The sequence below is a fragment of the Mustelus asterias genome, chromosome 1 (genome assembly GCF_964213995.1).
Source record: "Mustelus asterias chromosome 1, sMusAst1.hap1.1, whole genome shotgun sequence".
NCBI lineage: Eukaryota > Metazoa > Chordata > Chondrichthyes > Carcharhiniformes > Triakidae > Mustelus > Mustelus asterias.
The window spans coordinates 109,680,619-109,701,560 of record NC_135801.1 but is presented as its reverse complement, the minus strand read 5'-3'; positions in this window follow the sequence as shown (position 1 = coordinate 109,701,560).

The following is a 20,942-nucleotide window of genomic DNA, read 5'->3' as shown; positions in this document are numbered from 1 at the left end:
TTTAATCACATCCATTGCCAGAAATATTTTGAAAACATATAAACTGTTAAAAATGATAAAGTATCCTACAGTGCAGAGGGAGGCCATTCAGCCCATTGAGTCTGCACTGACCACAATCCCACCCAGGCCCTATCCCCATAACCCCACGTATTTACTCTGCTAATCCCCCTGACACTAAGGGGCAATTTCACATGACCAATCAACCTAACCTGCACATCGTCAGGAGGAAACCAGAGCACTCAGAGGAAACCCACGCAGACATGGGCAGAATGCGCAAACTCCACACAGACAGTTACCCAAGGCCGGAATTGATCCCGAGTCCCTGGCGTTGTGAGGCACCAGTGCTGACCACTGTGCCACCTCCATAATTAGTGAAGCAGAGAGAAGGCAGAATCAATAAACCTTAGTTTTTTCAATCCTTATGCAGTAACTGTCCAGTATCACATGAGGTGATAATGATTTCCATAGCACCACCATTTTGATTAAGTGGTATAACACCTTATTACAATATTCTGTTATATTTTTACCATTGTTCCAATTCATTTCAGTAAATGTCAGTAAAGCATTGTTAGAGAGGAGATCCAATAACATTGGCAGTTTTTATTCACTAGAATATGGTATCCATCAAGACCCTTATCACTCTTATAGTAAGCCAGTATTCTCGTGGAATAGAAACCAACCATTCCATATTTATTTACCGACTATTCTTGGCAGGCCAGCTCCTTTAATCTGCAGCCAGTTCCTATCTCCAGTTTTTTTCTGGTACAGCCCCCATGACTGAATGCTGTCTGCAGCTTCTTTTCATCTCATCCATGACTCATTATACTGTCAGTCCATGTCTCATCCACTTGTACCAGTCCTCATGCCCTTTCAATATTTTCTGAAAAGGCCTAATTTTTCAGGCTCCATACTAGCTCAGCCTAAACCTTAGGAACATGGTCAGACAGTTGGCAATTTAACTACCCAATTACCACAGCCATAAAATTGCATTTAGGCCCATAAGATGCTTTTCAACTGTATTAAACTATGGGGGAATGGACAAATGTGTGGGTTGGAGAACTCATAGGGGGTTAAATCCAACAAAGTGCAATGACATTGGGAAGTCTACACCAACTCACGTTTTTTCCACGTCTAACTCGTGTGCAACAGGTTCTGTGCAACCTCTTTGAGACAGATTGCCTATTCTTCTTCTGTTCTCTGTCTGAAGGCAGGGTCAACACACAAAACCACAACCCCACCACAGGTAGAAGGCAGATCCCAAATCAATAGTCAGAACAGAAAAATCAAACTCTGTGCTAGCATCAATCTGATCCACATCAGCCATCCAACCAATCCTACACCACTCCACCACATCCCCAAGCTGTCAGGGTTGCTGTGGCAACATGCACTTTTACATGCATGTTGTAGTCTAGAGTCTTGGTCCTGGTTCCAATTTTCTTTCTATCACATAATTGACTAGGAATCTCTCCCACTCTTACTGCCTACCATTAGTGTGTGTTGGAAGGATTTACAAGTCGATACTCAACTTGTTTGATCACATTATCAACCCATCTTCCTTGGTCATTGATGGGGTTGAATCCAGAGCTTTTGGCTCAGAGGCAGGGACACGACTACGCACCACAGTACCTTCCTATGTGTTGCCTATTAACATATGCTAATCATTCAATTGAATGATATTGCAACATGCTTTTCAATTTAACATCTCATCCACAGATTTTCCAAAATTTGGCATTTGAAAGAACACAATGGCGATTGAGGGAGCTGATTGAAACTCATGGATTTACTCTAAAAAATAATCAGTAATCAGCCAACTTAAGCTCTATTTTTTTTGTGGCATGCAACAAATTTAAGTTTCCATTCCCCTTTTTTTTTGTTCGGCCACACACAGCCTGTGCGGAAACTTTCAGGTTGCTCCATGATCATCTAACTATACAGCCTATGTTAAATCATCCAAACCAGATGGTGAAGTACAAAACAAGACAGATCTTTGTCCTTGTTAGTAGGTTTATTCACAGGATGCAGCATCACAGCTCTCTACTGTATAACTACTAACCCAGTATCCCAGCTAACTCCCTTTATACTTCTTTGAGCAAACCAAAGCAAATGGACAAACTAACTGATTAACAGCTCTTATGATCTGGCAGGTGGTAAATGCCATGCAAACCAAATCCCAAAGGGAAACTTGGCAAGATTTCACAATTATTTTCTATTTGTATTTTACTACAAGAAGATATGTGTACGGAAGTCAAGAGCCACACATTTCAATAACACTTTTGGAGATTTTAAATATTAAATTCAAACATTTTTAACTGTCTGTATAGCATGCAAGAAGCAATACTTTTCATTGTATACTAATACATGTGATATTAATAAATCAAATCAAATCAAAAGAAAACCTAAACACACAAGAATACATCTACACCATTAGAATTTAAGTAACAGAACATTCCTCCAAAAGATGCTTACTTGGTGAGACTCACAAATAATTACTCCTTTGGCAACAATCCTTATAGATATTTAATCTATAAAAAAGTAATATTACAACAAAACTATATAAAAGATATGTCCCAATGTCTCTCTCTCACACTCTGCTGTGGAAAATTCCAACAACTTTAAAACAAAACCCTGCTTCATAAAAAAAACAGACATGTACACTTTCGTGGGTTGGCTAAAAGCTGCTTCACTTTGTTTCTTTTCACAGCTCTCTTCCAGCACAGAGCACACTCTCGGAGGCCTTACTTGGCCACTCCTAACACAGATCCCATCTTTCTTTAAAGATACTTTTCTTCTTTCATCTTATCCTTCTTTGAAATTTACCTTTCCTGGGAGATAATATTTTATTGTCTCCTTATGACCACCACTTTCAGGTAAAATAAATTTTAATAACTTTGCCTTTCTTTTTTATGATCTTTCCTAAGTTGTAAATCCCTTTTTACTTCCCTTTGGAATTTGACAAGTGAACAGAACAAACATTTTTTATCTCCTATCTCCCCATGTCTTCTTTACCTCTAGAACATCCAACTTGGTCGTATTCACTTTAAATGTCTGCCTTTCAACCTAGACCCTTTGATGTCCTCAACCTTGTAAACACTCAGTTTAATGAAATTAGTCAAGTACACACACGCGCACACACACGCACGCACGCATGCACATACACACACACACGCATGCACACGCACGCACACACATGCATGCACACACACGCACGCACACACACACTGTGGTGAACCATAGATGGTTACCACTATGGGTACTTGTACATATGTTACTCTTGTTACTGTTGGGGTTAGGGTTGGGGTGTTCCACCTGTTGGTATTGTTCTGTGGTACACTCCAGTTGGCTCCGCCTTCCTATAGGAGTATAAAGGTCACTGCACTTCCTAGTGACCCTTTAGTCTGGGATTGTATTGTTAAGCAGTAAGCTCCATTCTTGTTGCTAATAAAAGCCTCTATTTCCCGGGTACGATCCAGCCTCCCGAGTGAATTAATCGCGCATCACACGCACGCACACACACACACGCACACACGCATGCACGCACACACATGCACACACACACACTCGCACACACACCCTACAATCCTTCTCCCAGAATTTAAAAAAAAATCTTCACATAGCCCCTTAAAGGGACACGGGAAGAAAAACATCAAAACAAAGTTTTTTAAAAATCTAATTTAATTAAAACATTGTTTTGGAGGCAAGTGTATCTTTATACTCTTTTGATAAAACAATAATCAAATTATAACCATTTAAAGGGGCATGAAAGAAGAGTGTGACTTCCCTCCTCTACCAAAGCTCACAAAGTTTAATTCAAAGTGTTTGGACTTTTCTTTATTCAGATAACTGACTTTAACCACAACCAACCATTGTGGGATTTGAATTCACAATGGCTTGGGTCACAGTTTGTGCGGAGTCTGCACGTTCTCCCCATGTCTGCATGGGTCTCCTCTGGGTGATCTGGTTTCATCCCACAGTCAGAAAGACGTGCTGGTTAGGTGCGTTGGCCATGCTAAATTCTCCCTCAGTGTCCCTGAACAGGCGCTGGAGTGTGACAACTAGGAATTTTCACAGTAACTTCATTGCATTGTACATGTAAACTTTCTTGTGACACTAATAAGTAAACTTTAAAAACAATGTCCGGGCCTCTACATTATGAGCCCAACAAAATTACCACTGTGTTTGCATGTCCTGTGCCCCACCGCAAAAGGTTTCATCCTGGATTTGAACCCAAGATCTCTTGCAATAAAAGGCCCAAAACAAGAATCATACCCCAAAACCAATGAGCCCGTCTGACCTGTTTTATACTCTTTTAGATTAATCAAATAAACAAATAAGCCAATTAACTAAAGAAAGACCACTTAAAGGGGCACCATAATATAAAACAAACTTTAATGAAATTTATAAAAATAAAATATTGTTTTCGGGGCTGATAATGCACTCCAGCCCCTGTGGATATCTACCGGATGTGGAAGGTACAGAAGAAGTGCACAGGTGGATGGTGCAAAATAGACCCCACTGTGATTTCAATACATTTGGTTTATGAGACCCACACAAAAATCAATAAATTAAACAGAAATGACACAGATGAAAACCCCTGGCAGGGCAGTGTAATTTTTAAAGCAAAACGTCAACAGAAACTTAATTAACTAAAACAAAATGTCCTTCCCTATTTTTAATATAAACCAAAAATCAATAGATGAAACAAAAATGAGGGGGAGGGGGGTGGGAGGGGGGTGACAGCATTTGGTGGAACTAAAACAAAACATCAAAGAAAACTTAACTAACTAAATCAACGTGTCAATACCGGGGGTGATGATACACTCCAGCCCCTGTGGAGCCCACTGGTTACATGCAGAGTAGGGCAAAGGTAATCAATAATCATACCTGAAGCATGTCAGTGAACAGCACATGCTCCCTCTAAGGCCAGCTGGCTGCAAATATAACTGCAGTCGAGGGGTAGACAGTTGGATCTGCCAACCCCCTTGACTGCCCCAATTACCTTTGTATGTGCTCTCAGCCCTTACGTGTTTAATTAAATGTGTTTGTGTACCTTTAACAACACAATCAGTCAACAATGAACAGATTTCTTTTTGAAGAAAATATTTATAACATATTTAAATAATTACAATGGAATCAAATTGAAAAATGATTTTCCAGATTTCTTATAATCCATCATAACACAAGATATCCCTCTTCTAAGACCTCCAATTATTTTTTGAAGCAAGCATTCTTCTTTATAAAACCATCTGATAATTAGTGGCTTGTGTCGACTCATTTTATTTTAGAGATCTCTTTTCACTCCAATGTTGCTTTTATACCAGCAAGAATCATTCCTCAACCATTTTCCTGTGACACTCTTTCTCAAATGAACATTATTGCTAAGAGATGGTTATCTGAATAAAATTCATTGATCACACAGCACAGAAGGTAATTTTGGATTTTTCTCATAGACCAACTAATATGGGCTGTAGCCCTCAACCAATTGAAGTGAAATCTTCGCTTCCATTGCCCATGCCATGGCAAGTGTTAGCTGACCAATTAAACTGCAAACTAAGATCTTATGGAGCATCTTATCAATCAACACATGGTTTGTTTCACAAAGACCATTACCGAAAGAATTTTCAGCTGCAGTGTTCATCACGACAAAGATCATATTTTCGTACATTTCTCCAAATTTATCATTAACAAATTCTCCACCATTGTCAGTCAGGAATTTAGTTGGTGCCCCCATCTGGTTCCTATTTATTTTCCCATGACTTTATTCACATTCACTCATTTGTCTTTATTTTGCATTGCAGCAGACAGATGAATCTTATTGCCATGTCTGTGAAATGTAAAATGAAAATGACTGTATCTTTGTCCCAAACCTTTGAATCCATAGCTACTTCTTCATTCAAGTCATGTACTACTGGGAGACTTACGAGAGGTTGTGTACTGATCATCAACTTCTTCTGCGTTCTTTAGTAGGACCTTTAATCTGTGACAAGCAGGATGAGCAAATATGCCAAGTAGCTTTAAGAAAATATGTTTTTTCCTCTCTCAAATTCATATCACCTGATGCCACTAACAATTCTTTAATTTTGTGATTCGAGATGCTAGATTTTGTTCAAGGGATGCAATAATTCCCTGATTGCAAATTGTCTGACTTTCCAAAAATAATTGCTTTATCATGCCCCCTGTCTCATTTCATGGAAATCTTGCTGAGCAGCCAGGGTATTACATTAGATACTATAGACGGGATTTTACAGCCTCGCTCAGGAGAGACTGGAAATTTCCACCCGAGGTCAATGGAGATTTCCGTTGTCGGACTCTCGCCCACATCGCTTCCGTGGCGGGTGAGGTGGTAGATTTCTGGCCGATATCTGTACTAATAAAGTATCTTACTCCAGCTACTCTGCATGGAATCATCACTCTTTTCAGTGAATATAGTGTCATACCCGAACCTGAAGCAATGGAGCTTTCATATTCCTTGACATTACTTCAATCCTTACTACTGAGTGAACCCTAGTACCATTTCAACTATTCCATTCTACATACTTTGGATGTGCAACCACTGTTCAACACTGCACAATTAAATGAATCCATGACTATTACACTGCTTACTGGACTTAAGCTTCTTTTGACTGGTAAAATTGCCTGAGACTGTCAATATCATCCTTTTCTGTTCTGAACCTTTTGTGCCCTGCATTGTGTCAAAAACCCTGTTGTCCCATTTTGGACAATTTACTGCATAATGATATATCAAATCACATCTAAACCAACCATTAATAATTCCCTAGGTGTTCCTGGGGTTCATTCTTTTGCTGTTATTATTCCGTCGATATTGCCTGCCAGATCTGCTGAAACACTGGTCACCCTCCTCATTTCTTTTACCTGTGATGCTTCTGTTGTATTGATGGTTGCGCCCCATATCTGAACGTTTATAAAATACTGCCAGTGTTGAACCCTCTATTATTGGTGATGCTGCCAAATGTCCCATTTGTGCTTTTAAGGCTGCTGAAAATGAGTGCTTTCCCACACATGTTTGGAGCTTCAGGCATCTGACCCAAAGCATGTCTCTTGCGGAGAATCTAACTCCAGCTAAAAGCAGGAGCCTACCCATGTGTGACACTTCAGTACAATCCAACAATTTGAAAGCGAGCACTGAACCAGGAATTTCCAAATAGAATTTCTGCAATCTTGTATACAGTCTGGTAAATTCTGTGATATATTCATCTATGGAATAACATCCATCTTTCTGAATTCATCAAAGTCTGACCATGTCTCATATGCGTTTAATAGATCATCATTCTTACAAATTGTATCCATAAATTTTAATACAATATCTAAACCTTCCTCAGTGCCAAATTGACAAGACTCTAGCTCTGAAAACACTGTATACCTATTCCTGCTTTTGTTAGAAAGTGACAGTGCCAAGGTCATACACTGTTTTATCTTCAGTAAGGGGGTAACCTGTGTCCATATATTTATTTCATTTTTCCATTGGTCACAAGGTTCAGATTCAGAGGACATCAGTGAGGAACTATGCCCTGATAAATTACACTTGGCTTCAGCCATTCTTCTCTAAAGTAACTCAGATTACAACCTTTTATCTTAAAATAAATTCTTAGTTTCCAAACTTCACCTTTAGACACCCATCCTCCGCTCCCATGTTAAATAGATCCAAGTAAGAGTTTTAACAACACCAGGTTAAAGTCCAACAGGTTTATTTGGTAGCAAATACCATTAGCTTTCGGAGCGCTGCTCCTTTGTCAGATGGAGTGGAAATCTGCTCTCAAACAGGGCACAGAGACACAAAATCAAGTTACAGAATACTGCTTAGAATGCGAATCCCTACAGCCAACCAGATCTTAAAGATACAGACAATGTGAGTGGAGGGAGCATTAAGCACAGGTTAAAGAGATGTGTATTGTCTCCAGACAGGATAGCCCGCAAGTCCAGGAAGCAAGCTGTGGGGGTTACTGATAATGTGACATATATCCAACATCCCTGTTTAGGCCGTCCTCATGTGTGCGGAACTTGGCTATCAGTTTCTGCTCAGTGACTCTGCGCTGTCGTGTGTCGTGAAGGCTGCCTTGGAGAACGCTTACCTGAAGATCAGATGCTGAATGCCCGTGACTGCTGAAGTGCTCCCCCACAGGAGCACCCTCCACCCACATTGTCTGTATCTTTAAGATCTCGTTGGTTGTAGGGATTCGCATTCTAAGCAGTATTCTGTAACTTGATTTTGTGTCTCTGTGCCCTGTTTGAGAGCACATTTCCACTCCATCTGACGAAGGAGCAGCGCTCCGAAAGCTAATGGTATTTGCTACCAAATAAACCTGTTGGACTTTAACCTGGTGTTGTTAAAACTCTTACTGTGTTCACCCCAGTCCAACACCGGCATCTCCACATCACAAATAGATCCAAGCCAGATGGTGAAGTGTAAAACAAGACATAGGTATTTTTCCTTGTTAGTAGGTTTATTCACTGGAAGCGGCATTACAGATTCCTGTCTTTGAACTAACCCAGTCTCCCAGCTGAATCCCTTTCTATATGCTCTCAATCCTTAATCAAATGTTACCCACCACCGATGCATCTTTGACAACACAATCAACAATCACACTTAACAGCTTGGAGAAGTCATTGGTCACAGCTCCTTTCTTATTTATTGGTGGGAAGAGGTTTATCACAGTACTTTTGCTAAGTGTTTATTTCCTATTCTTAGGGAGTGTTCCAAATCACAAAAGAAAGGGCAGTGCCTTAACTGCCTCAGGTTGGACTCACTAAAGAAGCAAAGTGACACCCGGCAGCAGCAGCAGCCAGCTGTGGTGAGAAATGCAGCTGAACATCAGAGAGGGGAGCAACAGAGAGCTGCAGCACTCAGGAGTTACCCACGGCACGGGGTGTACAGGCAAAAGCTGAATTTCCTGAATTTGTTGGAAAAGCAGCAAGTCCACTGGTTCAGGTTGCTGTGTCAAGTCGTCGCAGATACCTGCATCCTCCTAAAGGAAGCTCTGCTTTCTGCTGTATCTAGTGACCACATGTTCTCAGTGGCTGTCAAAAAAAGTACTTTTCTGAAACCCTTTTGCCTCTGGATTCTTCCATATGTCAGGATCTCAAGGTGGCAGACTAAAAATGGACAAGATAGGTGACTGATTTTATTTTGTTTGTCATGGCTGGCTATTATGTGAACTTTGCCTGTGGTGACAGCAGTATGAACAGCATGTGGTTAGGTTTATGTCTCAACAAAGTTGGGGTGAAGGTCTGTCCGTTCTTTGGGTAAAGAGGTTTCTTCTGAATGGCCTATTGGATTTCTGGGTGACTGCCTTACATTGTTGATCACTGGTTATGTTCTTCCCCACGAGAAGAAATAATCCCTCTATATCCACTCTGTCAAAACCTTTCATAATTTTAAAGATCCCTGTTCGGTCATCCAGCAGCCTTCTTTTCTCAAGAGAAAAAGAGACACAGTCTGTCAATCTTTTCCTGTATACCGATGCACTCCTGGTATAGTCGTTATAAATCTTTTCTACATCTTCTCCAGTGCCTCTATATCCTTTTCATAATATAGCTACTAAAACCACACACACTGCTGTAAGGTTCAATATAGCTTTAGCATGACTTCCCTCCTTTTCAACTACTTTTCAATTCCATCCCTCTAAGCTTAGTGCTAGTTTACTATTTTTATGGCTCAACCTTTAGTGATTGATGTATTTGTACCCTGAGATCCCTTTGAGACCTACCCCACCTAGATTCACACTTTCCAAATAGTTTGTGAGCTCCCTATTCAGCCTACAATTCTTTTTTTCTCAGTCAAATAGAACAGGACCAGGGGGAGATACTAAATGGTTTTTTTGCATCCGTATTTACTGAGGAAATGGGCATGGAGTCTACGGAAATAGGGCAAACAGGTAGGGAGGTCATGGAACCTTTACAGATTAAAGGGGAGGAGGTGCTCGCTGTCTTGAGGCAAATCAGAGTGGATAAATCCCCAGGACCGGACAGGGTATTCCCACGGACCTTGAGGGAAGCTAGTGTTTAACTTGCAGGGGCCCTGGCAGACATATTTAAAATGTCAGTATTCACCGGGGAGGTGCCGGATGATTGGAGGGTGGCTCATGTTGTTCCGTTGTTTAAAAAATGTTCCAAAAGAAATCCGGGAAATTATAGGCCAGTAAGTTTGACGTCGGTGGTGGGCAAGTTATTGGAAGGTGTGATAAGAGATAGGATCTACAAATATTTGGATAGACAGGGACTTATTAGGGAGAGTCAACGTGGCTTTGTGCGTGGTAGGTCATGTTTGACCAATCTATTAGAGTTTTTCAAGGAGGTTACCAGGAAAGTGGATGAAGGGAAGGCAGTGGATGTTGTCTACCTGGATTTCAGCAAGGCCTTTGACAAGGTCCCTCATGGGAGGTTAGTTAGGAAGGTTCAGTCGCTAGGTATACATGGGGAGGTAGTAAATTGGATTAGACACTGGCTCAATGGAAGAAGCCAGAGAGTGGTTGTGGAGGATTGCTTCTCTGAGTGGAGGCCTGTGACTAGTGGTGTGCCGCAGGGATCGGTGTTGGGTCCATTGTTGTTTGTCATCTATATCAATGATCTGGATGATAATGTGGTAAATTGGATCAGCAAGTTTGCTGATGATACAAAGATTGGAGGTGTAGTGGACAGTGAGGAAGGTTTTCAAAGCTTGCAGAGGGATTTGGACCAACTAGAAAAATGGGCTGAAAAATGGCAAATGGAATTTAACGCAGACAAGTGTGAGATATTGCACATTGGAAGGACAAACCAAAGTAGAACGTACAGGGTAAATGGTAGGACTCTGAAGAGTGCAGTTGAACAGAGGGATCTGGGAATACAGGTACAGAATTCCCTAAAAGTGACCTCACAGGTGGATAGGGTCTTAAAGAGTGCCTTTGGTACATTGGCCTTTATAAATCAGAGTATCGAGTATAAAAGTTGGAGTGTTATGGTAAGGTTATATAAGGCATTGGTGAGGCCGAATTTGGAGTATTGTGTACAGTTTTGGTCACCTAGTTACAGGAAGGATGTAAATAAGATTGAAAGAGTGCAGAGAAGGTTCACAAGGATGTTGCCGGGACTTGAGAAGCTGAGTTACAGAGAGAGATTGAATAGGTTGGGACTTTATTCCCTAGAGTGTAGAAGATTGAGGGGAGATTTGATAGAGGTGTATAAGATTTTGATGGGTATAGATAGAATGAATGCAAGCAGGCTTTTTCCGCTGAGGCTAGGGGAGAAAAAAACCAGAGGGCATGGGTTAAGGGTGAAAGGAGAAAAGTTTAAAGGGAATATTAGGGGGGGCTTCTTCACGCAGAGAGTGGTGGGAGTGTGGAATGAGCTGTCGGATAAAGTGGTAAATGCGGGGTCACTTTTAACATTTAAGAAAATCTTGGACGGGTTCATGGATGAGAGGGGTGTGGAGGGATATGGTCCAAGTGCAGGTCAGTGGGACTAGGCAAAAAATGGTTTGGCACAGACAAGAAGGGCCAAAAGGCCTGTTTCTGAGCTGTAATTTTCTATGGTTCTAAGGTTTTGGAGACATATTTTAGTCCCGGTATTGAATGAAAGGGAGAGAATAGCCTGTGCAGGACTGCCCCTATAGCAACAATAACAATATAAAATGTTATGATCTGGCAGATGGCAAATGCCAAGCTGCCCAAATGCTAAAGGGAAACTTGAACAAGCTTTCACAATGATTTGTATTTTATACAAAGGTATCTGAAGTGAGGAGAAATAATTTCAAACCACTTGTGAAGATTTTAAAAACTATATCTGTGGTAATATTACTGGCACTTTATACTTTATGAGGACTGTTGCCAAAAACGGATGTTTAGCTCTGAGCTAATTAAACAGAAATCGTTTGGGGAAATGTTTGCAAAAGTACTGTTAACTGTGTAAATGTAATCTTATATCTTTTTTTCCTTTTTTAACATAAATGTTTATATTTAGTTTTTTGAATCTTCACAAGTGGTTTGAAACTATTTCTCCTGACTTCAGTACATTCTTATAAAATACAAAGTATGAATCGTTGTGAAAGCTTGTTCATGTTTCCCGTAGGAATTTGGGCGGTTTGGCACTTGCCATCTGCCAGATCATAACATTTTATATTGTTACTGTTAGATATGGTTCCCTTTGTTGACAGCCTGCCATCTCGTAAGATGATGCTTTGCTCTGCCATGGTCAACACTGTGTTAAACATTGCCTGGCATTCTCTGATGTGGCATTCTCTGCCGTATTTGCTGCAGAGAAAGAGAAGGTGTGGGGTTTACTAGTCTCTGTTTCTTTTGGCCCTCTTCTCGGTTATCTGAGCTTTTTGTTTCTGCTCACCTCTTCCAATGCCCTTCCAAACAGTCAGCTTTCAGAGTTCTTGGTCATCACCGACTATCTCTCAGTTGTCAGTGTCAATGTCCACATCTTCATATCTCACTTTCAGGTGCCTTTGTAGCAAACGTTTGGATGTCCAAGAGGTCGTGACCCAGTGACCAATTCACCATGGAGAAGGCCTTTGGGTACAGAACTGAGATCAATCCGGTGAATATGGCTGAACCAGGGCAGACACTGTTGGCTTGACAATGAGTTTATATCAATATGTCTGAGACAGCAAAGATGGAATTATAAATAAAAATAACTTCAAATTGGAAAATTGAAAAGTTTCATTATATTTTATATTATATATTATATAGTATGTTTTTACTATGAACATCAGAGACTTTTCGTGGGAATGTACCATTATCACTTATATAAACTTTGGCCTGCTCATAGTGAAACATTTATACTGGTCTTAACATTAATAACAACCCTCCCCCACACCTCCCCCATCCCTCACGACCATAACTCATGATTTGTTAATGACAATGCAATAACCATTGCATTTATTGCTCTGGCAGGTTTTGTGGCATCCATAGGCATTTCATTGACAAAGTTAAATCAGACTTCCACAGTGCAATGGGGAGCAAGATTTCAATTTTACAATTGTTGTAGAGAGTAGGGCGGCACGGTAGCACAGTGGTTAGCACTGCTGCTTCACAGCTCCAGCGACCTGGGTTCGATTCCCGGCTTGGGTCACTGTCTGTGTGGAGTTTGCACATTCTCCCCGTGTCTGCATGGGTTTCCTCCAGGTGCTCTGGTTTCCTCCCACAGTCCAAAGATGTGCGGGTTAGGTTGATTGGCCATGCTAAAATTGCCCCTTAGTGCCCTGAGGTACATAGGTTAGAGGGATTAGTGGGTAAAATATGTAGGGATATAGGGGTAGGGTCTGGGTGGGATTGTGGTCGGTGTAGACTCGATAGGCTGTACTGTAGGGTTTCTATGATTTCTAGGTTTCCCAGGGGTCAGGAAACGGGCAGTGAGAAGGACATGGCAGTTGCCAACTCCAAGAGTCCCTTTCATAAGACTCTTGTGTTGGCCAGGAGCAGCAGACTACTACCCCTGTTCCATCAAGGAAAATTCCACTTCTCCTCTGCTAACTGCAATCAATCCCATCCAGCCCCAAATTCTAATCACCAAACTTCCCTCCTTCTAATGGCCTCTCTCATCAACTCCAACCCCGCCAACCTCTGAATGCCAATCACCGCTCTCCTGATTACCATGGGACATTGTCTGCGCTCCCTGCCTCCTGCCTCCTCCCCCTGGCAGCCGATTGAAATTTGGAGAGTGAGGGGCAGAAACAAATGAAGGGGAGATTCTGCTATTAATTTGCCAGGACCTCAGCCTTCCCCAATACTCCAAGCATTTTCAGTCTCCTCCAGACACTTCTTGTGTCCTGGTAAATGTTGGGTCCATTGTTTGGTCTCACTGAAATGCATCTCCACTAGAACAATTTATTTTCATCCTTGCCCAGTAAGTCACAGCTAACAGTTTAAAAGCAATGGATCACAATATTCATTGTTTGCCATCTCTGTTTTAATATTACATAGGTGTCAAAAAGTTTTTTACTCTAAATATCTTCTCAATGAACACCAACCATTTCCCTCCCAATTGCTCCCATCTATTTCAACATTGTCATCAGTTCAATTCTTCCCTTTTTGATGGCTCCCAATTGTCACCATTTCATGGCTGCCAAAAGCCCCTTGAAACAAATTTATTGTCTTCTTAAAATGTACAAATTCATTGTTTGTCCCTTTCTTTTGACCAGAAGACCAGGTGAAACTTTCCCTTAGAAATTAAATTATATTTCATTTCAGCAAAAAGTAAAGCCGGTTTCAGATCACGAGCTTACTTTTCAATCCATCTCTTATCAACGGTGATCTAGATCTAGATTCTTCTCTATGCTGCAAGGCTTAATTTTTTAAAAAAGCAAATGCAGCATTTTAGCGCCCTTAGTGAAGCGTTACTTCCAGTTATAACATCTACCTGTTCCCACATGGGCATGGAAAACATTGAGGAGAAGAGCGGCATGGTAGCACAGTGGTTAGCACTGCTGCTTCACAGCTCCAGGGTCCTGGGTTTGATTCCCGGCTTGGGTCAGATTCCCGGCTTGGGTCACTGTCTGTGTGGAGTTTGCACATTCTCCTCGTGTCTGCGTGGGTTTTCTCCGGGTGCTCCGGTTTCTTCCCACAGTCCAAAGATGTGCAGGTTAGGTTGATTGGCTATGCTAAAAATTGCCCTTAGTGTCCTGGGATGTGTAGGTTAGAGGGATTAGTGGGTAAATATGTAGGGATATGGGGGTAGGGCCTGGGTGGGATTGTGGTCGGTGCAGACTCGATGGGCCGAATGGCCTCTTTCTGTACTGTAGGGTTTCTATGATTTCTTTCTAAGAGCATTTACTGTTGAAAATGGCCACAGACTAAGACCTCATCACCTGTCTTTCTCTGATAGCAATGTCTGAACATTTAAGTAAAGTGCTACTTTGAATCACTATAATTTGTTGCTACTCCACTTAGTGTCAATGAAGGTGTAAATTAAGATCGACTTCTACTTATGAACCGTCAAGACATTTCTGTGACATTACCCAGATATCAGCCGGAATTCTCCCAAAAATATTCTAAGTGTCGGATTCGCATGAAAACTGGAGTAACTCACGTTGATTTTTTCAGTGGGAGTTCAGAGAAGAATCTCCCACACTCTGTGCACTGCAGAGATCACCAGCGTGAATATCATTAAAAAGCAGGGGTTGGGGCCTATCCCCACTGGAGAGGCTGAAGTCAGCACGCTGAGTGGGCCACTGCACATGCGCCGATCTGTCAGTGCCGAGATCTGCGCATGCGCAGTGGCCCCACACTAATGGCCTCTCAATTGTTGGCCAGCCCTGCGACCCCTGCAATGCTGGCTCTCTGACTCCCCCCGTCCAACCACTGGCCCCCCTGACCATTTCCCCTCCTCCCCCCCGTCTGCCCGATCGCTTCCCTCCTTCCCCCACCAATCCCTATGCAGAGTGGTAGCGGGACCCCCTCCCCCACTGATCACCCCACCAGGCCCCGGCCCATCATGCCCCGCCCCCTAAGCCCTGCCCCCAATATGCCCCACCTTCTTGGCACTGTCCCATGCCGATGGGCAGTACCAAGGTGCCCCTGGGCATTGGCACCTTGCCCCTTGGGCAGTGCCAGGGACACAGGCTGACACTGCCAGGGCGTCAATGCCCAGGGGGAATCCTGCCCCCCTTCGCCCAACCCTCTGGGGAGCCCTGATTGTCCCCCCTTCACTCCAGTGGGGTCGGGCTGGCCCAGCCCCGAAAGTGGGGAGCAAGTGTAATCCCCGCTGGAGTGAAATACTCTGGTGGAGGCGGGGGGGGGGGGGGGGGGGGGGGGGGGGGGCGGGGGGGGGAGGGGATTAACAGACCTGGAGACTCAGTCATGGGCCCACCAATCACATTTAAATAACATTAAATTCCCCCCCTTCATACCTAATGTAGCTGTATTTCCGGCACAGAGCTGATGGCACCAGAAACCTGACACGGGGAGAGGTGCTTGGGGCTGGACGCGCAGCGCGGATCACGCTAATCCAGCCCTGCTGAAATATCCAGGCCCGCCGATTGGAGAATCACTTCCATCAAGTTCAAATGTAAATCTGATGGGATGTTAAATAAAATTTTACCAAGATTGATTGATGCATGCACTGATCAAGATCATCAGAGATGCTGATGGACATCCAGCAATTTTCCAATGCTGTTGCTGGATATCTGTATGATCAGAATAACAAATTGTATATCATATACATTACATAGAATGTTTCTGTGCCAGTCCATATATTGGCTGCCATATAAAGACAAAAGGAAAACAGATCCCAGGTGATCACAGATAGTTTAAAACTTTCACCTTTAGGCAACCATTTTCTGCTATTGTGTAAGACTCCAAAGAGCCAGTTTGTGAAGGATAAAACTAGCACTAATCCTTACATACTTATATGCATTTATTTACAGATGACAAACATATACTTCCTAACATAAGATTACAGTTCAGTCTATTCCGATCTATAAGAACACAAGTAAAGCCCCAGTTAATGGCCCCCACCTGAATACAACTAAGTACAATAAATATATGAGTAACAGATGGGATAGCGCTTCCAATTTTGGCATAAGTCATAAGTGAGGGTGACTTTTTAAGGACGATTGGGCGGGGTGTGTCTTTGTCGTGTTCCAAACTTGTATCTAAGTCAATGCTGGATGGTCTGGGCAGTTTCATCCTTACAATAATTTGTCAGAGCAGTTTGAAACAACTGAGTGGTTTGCTAGGCAACTTCAGAGGGCAGTTGAGAGTCAACTGCTGTGGATCTAAAGTTATATATAAGTCAGACCAGCTAAGGATGGCAGATTTCCTCCCATAAAAGACACTAGTTAACAAAGTGCATTTTTATGACAATCTGGTAGATACACGGGCCAGAATCTTCCGGTCGTTCAACCCGGCCGCTGCTGCAAGCAAGGACACAGAATTTGGCACTCAGTCAAATCTCCGTTCACTGCTGAGGGACCAGAGAATCCTGACGGCCTAAACAGCCGGAAAATTCCAGCCTTGGTCTCTATTACTGGTACTAGCTGTTTATTCCAGATCTCTTTTTTAAAATCTAATTAACTGAATTTAAATTTCCCAGCTGCCTTGGTTGGATTTTAACTATCTCACTGGAGTCCAGGGTTCAGTAACAAGATAATATGCCAGCACACCCATTCAACTATACATTTTATAATTTCACATGTGCAAGTATAGCAGTACTGAAAACATATTTTCCAGGGAAGAGCAATACTAAAAATAAGCTAACAGAAAATATCCTAAAATAAAAATTCTGAGTTATGAATGGAAAGAAAATAAGTAATGACCTTTTGAAAAGATCCATCAGAGGGGCATCCCTGTACTGTAGAGATTCTATGATTCTACAATTCGGCCATCCAGCTCTTCGAGCCTGCTTCCCCCATATGCATTGATCCCCTTTGCCCCAAGAGCTAACTCTTCTTGAAAACATACAGGGGTGATCTTACCAGCTTGCATGCCAGTTGATCAGCGTGGTGAGCCGGTAAGATCGCATGAGAGCTGAAATCTGGGTTCGCGCCTGGTTTCTCGCCTCTCGCGATCTTATTGGCCCCGATCTGCCGGCGCAATCATCGGTGATTTTAATATTAATTACCTCATTTTAATATGATTGGTGAGTTTGGGATGCAATCGTCCGTGCTCACTTACCTTAAAGCCTCGCCAGTGGAGGTCCCCACTGGCAAGGTCTGCAATGGGGACCTGACATGATGGCCTCGCTGGTAGGAGCGGAGGCCATTGAGGCCCTTGGATGTTCCAGGGCACAGGTGGGCAGTGCCCCTTGGGCAGTGCCAACTAGGCACTGCCAACCTCGGACCATGCCAGTGACAGTCTGACATCCTGGCACTGCCTACTGGGCACCCTGGCACTGCTCACCAGGGGGGTCACGATTGGGAATGGGCCGCGCTTGGGGGCCATGATAGGGGGCAATGCAATTGGTGGGGAGCAGTGGGGTGTGATGTTCGGAGGGAGTGGGGTAGCGACAATCTCCCATTGATACAGTGTGCTGGGAGATCAGAGCGTATGTACAATAACACCCTCTAGCAGTCTGCACCTGGCTTGCTGGCAAGCTTAAGCCCTGCACCCTCCCCCTGTTGGAGAGAATCAAGTTGTGCCTTATCTTTTGAACTAAGTGCCATAAGATTTGATTTTTTTCCTTGCCAAAAAAACGGGTCTGAAACTCTCCCATTTTCACACTAGTTCGGCACTTAAAATTTTTTTGGTAAGATCGCTCCAACAATGTTTAGACCTTAACTGCTTTCTGTGGTAGAGAATTCCACAGGCTCACCACTGTCTGGATGAAGACTCAATCCCTCCTCATACATCAGCCCCGCCACCCCAGGAATCAGTCTAGTAAAGACTGACTAAAGACGTTTAATCATTTCCAAAATTCAAACTGAAACATGAGGAAAATGAATTTTGAAAAAGAAATTATTATTTTCATATACTCTTAGCGCATGTGCATTGGTATTGTTTCTCTAAATAAGTTCAATCTCATGTGGACAGTGTAATGAAAATAATATTGAGATGATACATAACTTTTTGAAAGAGTTGGAATATTTCTGCTGTACTTACTCTTTCTCAATGCATGTTCCATTTGTCCTGTTTGTGACCTTAATGCGTCACTGTTTCTGTTTTTCAGGAGAATGGAACAGACGGATATGAATCCATGTTTAGATGTTGTGACTAACTGGCTGATGTGAAAATGCCATTAGCTTTTTTTTTATTCGTCATGGGATGTGGGTGTCACTGACTGGGCCGGCATTTATTGCCCATCCCTAATTGCCCTTGAACAGACCGGTTTGCCAGGCCAACTCAGATAGCAGTTGAGAGTCAACACATTGCTGTGAATCATGGAGTCACATGTAGACCAGACCAGGTAAGGACAGCAGGTTTCCTTCACTAAAGGATATTAGCGAACCAGATGGGTTTTTACGACAAGCAACAATGGTTTCATGGTCATCATTAGACTTCTAATTCCAAACTGATTTTTTGAATTCAAATTTCAACATTCAAACCCGGGTCCCTAGAGCATTATCCTGGATCCCTGGATTACTAGTCCAGTGACAATACCACTGCGCCACTGTCTCCCCTGTGCTTGCTTCAAGTTCAGGAATTTCTCGGTATTTCACAGGGAAGCAGAATAACTTTCACATTTACAGTAATTTATAGACGGTTTAGATTTGCTACCTGGGTCTGTTCTATCTCACTGCATGGCATTAAATAGAGAGCTCTTAGTCTTTGCAAATGGCACAATCAAACAGTTTAAGATTTTGTAGACATAACAGGTTATCATCTAGCTGGATAAAACAACTTTGGATGGCTTCCTGGATGTCTGTAAATTCCTCATGCGGTGAAGACTGGAAGTAACCCCTCACTGGAGCCAAACAAACAGCCAGAGCTGAATAGATTCCAGCTCCCATGAGAGCAAGGCCGAGGAACAGCATTAAGTTTATTTCAGCATTGGGACCATTGATATCAACAACAAAAGCAGGCTGTAAATCAACCCAATGTCAACGGAAATATCTGAATAACTCACTGCATTTCTGCACCGGATCTGTGCTGAAAGCCTTCATAACACATGTTACAAAGCCTGCTTCCAATCATCCCTGCAAATTAAAGGATAGATTAAAGTCTTGCATGCTTGTCAGTGTACAAGGGTGCCATCAATGTACAACAAAACTCAGATTTCAAAAGTTACGTTTATGCAAGTTACGTCCTGTGGATTTACCCATTGGCAAAGGGCTGTAAAATTCAAATAAGTGAATGATTGTTCCAGCAAATTATACCTTTTGGTCAACATGATGTACATGATGGCACAAAGTCAACATTCATTGACACTGCATGAGACATAGACATCGGGACCTATTTTACCATTTTGATTCTAAGCGCTGGGCAGACTTGAAACTGGGAGTGTTTCAGATCCGACCTTCAGACCCAATCTCAAGTGCCCCCATACGCACTTGGCCTGAAAAAATATCAGCGATTCCGAATCGTGCTGCAGAAGCCCGTGGGTGGGGCTTAACGCGCCCGAAACCCTGCAGCTCCGATCAGTGCCTCCAACTGCACATGCGCAGAAAAAAATGATAGACTGTGGCTCCCCTGCCACATCGCTCCCGGGCTGGATAATGTCTCCCCTGGCCCCCAGAGACATTCCGCACCCCCACAACATTACTGACTCCTTGCCCTCCCACCCCCCACCATCCAGACCAATCGTGGGCCCTCCCCACCTTTCCCCTCACTGATCACAGGCAGAGTGGCAGTGGACCCCCGCATCCTCCTCACTGATCACAGGCAGAGTGGCAGTGGAGCCCCCTTCCCCGCCCCCCCCTCACCGATCTCAAGCAGAAAGCCGTCAGACACTCAGCACTTACCTCCTCACTAACTGGAGCGTTAGACTTTTGTAGAACATGTCTGTTTCGCGCCGATTCTGGATGGGCAAACGTGGTGGTAAAGAGGGAGGTGCCAATAAGGTTGGGCGTGCAGCCCATTAAGTCAATTTAAATGCATGCAAATGCATTTAAATGGCTGTCACACCTGTTTTGGGTGCAGGTCCGATCGCGGCCATTTTCAGGCCTTGGTAAAGGGGAAAGCAGCTTAGAGGTGGGAGCGAATCACGTTACTTGCCTCATGCCCGACTTTCCCACATTCTCGCGCCCGAAAACGGGCACAACTTGATGGTAAAATCGGGCCTATCATGAGAACTAGTTAAAGAATATGTTGAAAGAAATTTGCAGCATTATTTAGTAAAACTATTGCTGTTTGGAAACTGATTCTATACTATGGCCAAAACTACATACAATAAAAAATTATTTATACAGTAACACAAAAGCAAAATACTGTGGATGCTGGAATTCTAAAATAAAAACAAAACAAATGCTGGAAATACTCAATGGATTAGACAACATCTGTGGAGCAAAACGTACAGTAAATGGGCAGGACCTTCTGCTCTCTCTGGTGACGAGCTTGGAGACAGGAAGGGCA